Below are 8,070 nucleotides of genomic sequence, written 5' to 3'. Positions count from 1 at the left end.
AAGTTATTATATATTTCGCCTGAGATTGGATATATTTTTCCAGGCCTAACTACATATTAGTAATACGAATACGTCACAACAGATGGAGATGTTTTGATGGGCATTGTGAAGTCGTCATATAGAAGTATGTACCATTTTAGTACTTCTCCCTGTTTTGGAGAAAGTGTTAGCGACGTTTTCTGGTTTGAATAAGTGCGTTTTCGCAACGCATTGAACACATGTTGAAATCAGATCAAGATACTGCGAATGGGGTTTGTAATCACGTGTTTTCACCGTTACGGTAGGTGATCAGTCGTCTCTCAATGTAGATTTCTTTACATAGCGATACACACGTGTTAATTTAAGTTTTCATTATGGTATTTGTGAAAAGTAGTGATTTGAAGAAATACAGGCAGGACTGTCATTTGGGCATGTTTTGTGATATTCTCTGACCAATATATTCAAATATCCGATTTAATGTTTTTCCTGGTTTGACATTAACGGAACACATTGGTGTATTTTAACATATCAGAGTCACCAATCTTCTTTTAGAGGTGACATACTGCAAAACAAAACAAAAACAAAAACAAAAACAGTGGTTTACTTGGGAAATCTATCAGATACTGATTTAAATCGATCAGATTTAACTAAAGTTTTAGTATCGATAGTCACAACTATTATTTTTCATGTTGGTATCATGATAATTCATTCTGACACCAAAACGATGTTTTGTTTGAAAATATCAGAAAATACCATGATTTTTTTATTTTAATACATAACGTATTTTATAGCAGTTGTCTCAGATTGCACTTAAGGGTATAAAGTTTTGATACCTTTATTTCAAAATTGGCATATACGGCATGGAAAACAAGCCCTTCCCCTGCGCATCCCGCCATGCACCTCCGCATTTTTGTCCAATAATGTGCAGTTGTCCGCCTGAAAACAGTCTGGTGAAAACCCTGGTTTCACAATTACATACCCGTGACAATATGTAGCTCGAGCCATGATTTCACGCTGTATTCCCCTCGAACTTCTCTGTTAAAATTTTCCTCAACATGGTTTGGCCAGAACCAATTGTTATCGATGATAATTTCGAACTTTTTTACAGGAATAGGAAGTGAACAGGGTTAAAGGTATTCGGTCACCTGTTTTTTAACAGCAAATCACAGATTTTACGCGGGTGGCCGCTTTTTAAAAAGGGCGCCCCACACGACAAGCCATGGCATACTTAGCAGCGTCGTCTGCATGAGCTTTCACGTATCGAATGTGGGGATTGACAGCTACATGTGTCACGGGTAGTACGCTAAGCCCCGCCCCTTTACCATATATGGAATATGCATATTTACGGTGACCGCTTACCTTTAATAATTACATGGACTGCCAAATAAATACGAAAGCACGGTGCATTTATTGGATTGGATTATCACGTCGAAATACGTCATCTACGACAAAGTTTCCTCACAAAGAAAACGAGCTATTTATGTATCACTTTGAATTCACGGAGACTGTTATACATTTAGCATGCTAGAGACACTCAGGTAGCAACCGAGCAGTCAGAAAATTCCGTATTTTTACATTTAAACAAACAACTTTTGCCATGCAAATTGTAGTAGCAGAAGATCCGTATCTAATGAAAGAAAAACCGAAAAGAGTTTCTCTTCCGTGTTTATTTCCAGTGTCCATATTCGCTGAACCGATACATTGAGCATTAACGACTCAAAAGCCTTCCTGCTACCATTGACCAAGTGTGTTTTCTACTCTGAAATTGTTGATATTCATTTATATCTTAAACTAATGGATCATGTACGATTTTAGGCCAATGAATATACAACTGATGATGACCCAGAAACTGATTTTTATATTAAACATGAAATTATTTTAAGAAGAATGTTCCCATGACAACCCTACATAGTCGTGTGGTTAACAGGTGATGTCACTTTCACGGTATCGTTTAGTGGTGTTGATTTTCGTGTAGTCACGTGGTGGCGTGATTATTCCACCGAAGTTTCTCGGATATGGATTTATGGCTTAACTGCATCATCAAACAAAACGATCACACTTCCCCATTAAGCAGTCGTTCTCGTGAATTCAAGGCCAGAAGGCAAATTGGACTTCAATAAATCAGAAATCTTCTGACCAATCACCCCAAGCGTTGTTACATTTTCCTTAATAAATATCGCAGACTTGCAGACATCAAGTTACATAAAACATTGAGCTTTTATAGAAATACTCCACAAATACTATCAATTGTAATATTGCAGATATAGAAAAGTAATGATAACAGTGGAATTCTAGTGCGCTGTGGATGAACTTGTAATTTGGATCAGAGAGGAGTTGGATCAGAGAGGAGAAACTATGATTTACCGAACAGCGCGACGTGTCTTCCGGAGTTTTAATGTTAATGAAGTGTTGTTTAGTGTGAACGTACTGCAAGTATGTCATTTGTATTTGTCCAAGTGTAAACCTAAGTACGTTCTTTGTCAGTCAGTCAGTCTGTCTGTCTCTCTCTGTCTGTCTGTCTCTGTCTGTCTGTCTGTCTGTCTGTCTTTCTGTCTGTCTGTCTCTGTCTGTCTGTCTGTCTGTCTGTCTGTCTCTCTCTCTCTCTCTCTCTCTCTCTCTCTCTCTCTCTCTCTCTCTCTCTCTCTCTCTCTCTCTCTCTCTCTCTCTCTCACTCTCTCACAAGTAATCCGTATTTCGCTGCATCATCCCCTCAAACCGTTCAAACGCTGTTTCTTCAAGCAAGTAATCCATGAGTCAAATCATGCATGGTTTACACAGAAGCAACTTGCCGTGATTTGACAATGAATCGACTTCATCGCAGCAATCCCTGGCCTTCACTGTACCCGAGGCTACACGATAAATCAATGAGATTCCATTTTGAAAAACGTGCAACAAAAACTAACGTTAAACAAATATTGACAGGAAGATGAAATTATTAAGACAGGGTAATACATTGACAAAACTGATCCATAAATCATACGGTTCTGTGCATACCTTTGAGCTAATCGCCGTTAAACCTGTTATATTGGACACCTAACTAAATACAATCCTTCAAGTATTGTTACCATGGAAACTGATAGAAACTTACTGACAGGTACCGTTACCACTAATTTCCATGGGAACAAGGACGAGCTTGCTTTCATTCTTCTCGGTCCATTGTCACATTTGCAGTAAGGTCAAAGCTGGAGTCGATCGAAGTTGGCCTTACGTACAAATCGTACCAGCTAAACAGCCAATCAAATATGGAAGTATTTGAGTTAAATTCTGCAACGACCATCAATATAACGATTGAATCAAATAAACTCATCCAATAATTGACAATACGAATTTTATGCATCGTAATGTTTGTTTTTAAAGGCAGATTTCAGAGTAGCTTGCGGATAAAATTGTAATGAAATAATTTTATTGACTTATTTCCATCTGGAACAGAACAAACTAGGACAGTCAAAGATTATTATCCAATCTTGTTATACGTAGCGAAGTGTACCCAAATTTTGTGTGTCAGCCTATATTTTTATCGACTTATATATAACATCAGCAAATGTGTTTCCAGCGGTTGCATAACTTTCTAAATAATTTGTACATCTGAACAGGAGAAACCAGGCTTTAGAATTGAGCTACTTCATAAATAATCGTGGTACGTCACATACGGAGAACGTCGTCGTTGAAGGGTTCAATCCTGTTGCTACCCGCCACATCAATATTTTTCGCATTTGCGTCGAGTGTCCTCCTTCATAATATGGATCTGTAGTGCGACCTCAGCGTGAGTGATGCAGACAACAAAAAAGTGAATATTCTGATATCGCAAGATCCCGGATGTTCCAATCGGTCATTTCTTAAACACAAAATATAAGGCTGATGTTTTAAAACTCTTTGTTGCCCTAACATCAATGTGTTTTAACCGAAATATTCTCCGTGTCTAAATGTTCCCTTTATGACTTGCTCAATTATTTTACCAAGGGCTTCATCCGACCTTGACGATGTATTGGCGGATCTGACACACTGCGTAATAGTGTACTGCAGGTAAAGTTTTAAATCATTGAGTCTACAACGAATGGCCAAACTGACCAAAAAAGTCCTGGTGCTTTCAGTATCTCGAATGGATTGCGAGACCCTGTCAGCATGCCAAGGTTGACCTGAAAGTGTCCAAATCATCAGTAATGAGGCTGCCCATTGGTCTTTTGTAAGATTTATATCTGTCATTGGTCTATTTCTTTACGGTTCATTTTCGCACAAATCTGCAACAACAGGATTAGGAATACCGTAACCAACTGCATCATGTCACACAGTCCATCAACTATTTTGTCTTCCGATGGGTGGCCCCGGGGTATTCCAGTGCGCAGTCTCACTTCCGTATGCTACGGACAGTACTGGCCAGCGACTCTCCTGACTGTCACACGTCATCGGTATAACAATGGAGTCTCGTTGGTTTGCTGTTTCTGTATGTCCGATCCACCCTGCAGAACATCTCCCATTACATCACTGTCAACATTTTTAACATCTCGTGTTGATGTTGTAAGTTCGAACTAACTCAAAAGTCGTCATAAACATAAATAAATTGTTCTGTAGTATTTTGGGAGTTATGTAAAACGTCATATACCATAAGCTATTTTAAGGCGAAGGGCGTGCATTATTTGTAAACCAGATATGAACTGTAAATGCTCACGTGTTTCATTATATATTGAAGTTATGTGTAAATTTGAACCTTTGCCACATGTTTGCAACTTCATTGAAATTATTATGATCAACATAATGAACAATAATCACCGCCGATTAATTCTAAAAGGTCATGAAGTATACAAATATGTAATTAGCTGAAATAAAAATATTAAAGTAATTTTACTGCTCTTATTGTATCACCACTTTATCTAGCAAGTGTAATTACCGTTGGCCAAGTCCTTCAAGCCATACATGCCGAGCTGTGAAAGCTCATTAGATATGCAAATTATAAATAAGCTGACATGAAAATGTGAAATGACTTTCGATATTGTTTTGATCTAGTACCTGGTATAATCATCAATGTACATAGCATGTTTTGCCAACTTTGATCAAGTAAATCCCGGTATATATCCCTAATAAGCAAAGTTAATTAAATATGTAAATTAGGAAGTGGCTTTAGTAAAAATGCTCAGTGATTGTCAGTAATGTTGTATCATGGTATCTGCAATATGTGTAGCAAATTTTGTCAACTTTGGTCAAGTCAATTCAGACATATATGTCTAATTAGGAAGTTCATTAAATATGCAAATTAGGAATTGGCTGAAGAGAAAATGCTTGATGACTTTCAATAATATTGAATTATAGAGTCTTTAATATACATAGTAAGTTTCATCAATTTGATCAAGTCCATTAAGATAAATATACCTAATTATGAAAATTCATTTAATATTAAAATTAGGTTTTGGCTGAAGTAAAAATGTCTTTTGACTTTCAATAATGTTATATCACAGTATCTTTGATGTATATAGTAAGTTTCAACAACTACAATCAAGTTAATTCAGATATATATCCCTAATTGGGAAAGTTCATTAAATATGCAAAATCGGAATTGGCTGAAGTAAAAATGTTTAATGACTTTCAAAAATGTTGTATCATAGTGGCTTCAATACATGTAGCAAGTTTCATCAACTTTGGTCCAGTCATTTCAAATATATATTCCTAATTAACAAAGTTCATGAAATATGCAAATTAGGAATTGGCTGAAATTAAAACGCTTAAAGACTTTCAATAATGTTAAATCATAGTATCTTTAATATACATACATGTACTAAGTTTGGTTAATTTTGATCAAGTCAAATCAGACATATATCCCTAGTTAGGAAAGTTCATTAAATATGCAAATTAGCATTTATCTTTCATGTCACCCTTAATGGTTCCCACTGCTGATATATCTTGGTGTGATCAACATTTGTAGCAAATCTCATCAAATTTTGTGTAGTTGTTTTTAATATATATCCATTTTTTCTAAAATCATTAATTATGCAAATGAGCAAAAACTATGCAAGCCAGACCCACCAAAAACTAATCAGTTCTTGCCATTTGCTAACTGAATATATGTACCAGATTTGATTCTGATCTGATAAGCCGTTTTTGAGAAAATGGACCAACAGACAGACAGACAGACAGACGGACAGACAGACAGACAGACAGACATCGCTGCGACATATGCCCACGTGGTAAACACGTGAGCAAATAAAATGCCCTATTTGGAACTATTATGATAGGACTTATAATGTACATTTTCCTGGAAATGAATGAAGATTTCATGATCAAATTGTCTTGTACCATAGGATACGTATACTCTTGGTAGTTATTTACTTACATGCTGACGTCACACCGATTCAAAGATCACATCTAAGGGATGGACCATTAGACCTTGGGAGGGGGGTGGTCACAATGAAATTGTGAAATTTTTTTTTTTACTATTGTAAATTTCTGAAATTTTTTTTTTCCAATTGAGATTAGCTGTGCAAATTTTTTTTTTCAGAGTAAATTTTCAGACTTATAATTTATTTTTAGTTCGTCGCTGTCTGAAGATAAAGAGGGCAAAGATGTGGTGCCAAGCACCACAAGCGGCCACGCAAGCGGTCACGGGGGGAGAGGTCAGGAGAGGGGTGTCCCCCTGCTGCTGTTGGAGCTTTTGAAAAATAGAGATTAAAATGGTGTTATTTGGTGGCACTTGGGGAGTATTTTTGCGGGGGGAGGTCAGGAGGGGGGTTTCCCCCTCCTGCTGTTGGAGCTTTTGAAAAATAGAGATAAAAATGGTGTTATTTGGTGGCACTTTGGGAGCATTTTTTTCGGATAACACATCTTCCTCTGAAACATGGTCTTCTTGCTCCTCAGTAGCTTCCTATAGCTTTGAAAATTGACTATTTTGGTTTCCTGGCTTCCCTTTCTACTGCGTGGTGAAATGCCTACATTCACCCCACCAAACATCATGCATATCTCATGATTTACAATTGATTTTGACAAGCTGAGAAGCTAAAATAAGCTAAATAATATAGTTAAATTTGCATATTTGTGTTTTTAGAGCAATTGTTGCCCTTTTTTGATCAAAACATCTATTTCTCTGTAGCAGCATGTCCAAATTGATTGGATGTGTATAGATGTGTTGAAATTTCAACATTTGTCTTTTTAGGGCAATTTATACCATTCATGTTAAAAAAATCTGTATTCTCTGAAAGGGCTTGTCCAATTTCTTTGAAATTTGCTACACAAAAACGATTATTCATGCAGATTTATTCAGTATTTGCTATCGAGAAACTTTCAAAGTTCAACCCTTTTGTGTGTTTTTGTGTTGGGATTTGTTGGATAGATGGCATTCTACATAGTGTATTGTTGAATGTTAAAACATGTGTTGCTGTTGTTTTTTGAGGCTGTTTTTGAGAAAATGCCTTTTTAAAAGCAAAATAATACATAATGACTTGATATGTTGTTTTATCATTATTGACGTGTTTCTACTTGTTCACCCATTCTTGCATTCATCATTGCAATAAAATGCTGTGAAAAAATGAAACTGATGTGGCCTGCATCTGTTTACCTTGATCTTAAAAGGCAAATACAACTTTCTGTCTTGACAACCATACCATAGTTTCAATGTTTTACCTAATGTACCTGCTTGGTTTGTACGCAGGAAACAAGTAGAAAACAGGCTCTATAATTTCATAATTTTCAAGTGATCAGAATACAAAAGTCCTGAAAAGATAAGATAATCACAACTTCCAGTATAAGGGATACAGTCACTCTAAATGTATAAATTAAAATTAAAAATGTGCCTGGAGGATGTACTAAAAAATACAGAAAGTTGCTTTCTGTCGGTAAAATCTAAAACAAATTCAAAATTTTAAAGACTTTTGCAGATTTTTTTTTACGCCTTTGTCTTCTTATTTATTTTTTTTTTATTTTGCAAACTAGTTTGAAAATTTTTTTTTCCTAACTTTCTGCTCTGAAAATTTTTTTTTCTGTTTTTGACCACCCCCTCCCAAGATCTAATGGTCCATCCCTAACATCTAGATCTCAGAGGACACCTATAGCACAACCAGCTACCCATTTGCAATATGTAACACAACAGCCGGGAAATTTGTACAGGCT

This window comes from Ptychodera flava, chromosome 9, assembly GCF_041260155.1.
Source record: "Ptychodera flava strain L36383 chromosome 9, AS_Pfla_20210202, whole genome shotgun sequence".
NCBI lineage: Eukaryota > Metazoa > Hemichordata > Enteropneusta > Ptychoderidae > Ptychodera > Ptychodera flava.
The sequence above is the reverse complement of the archived record's forward strand: the minus strand, read 5'-3'. Positions refer to the sequence as shown.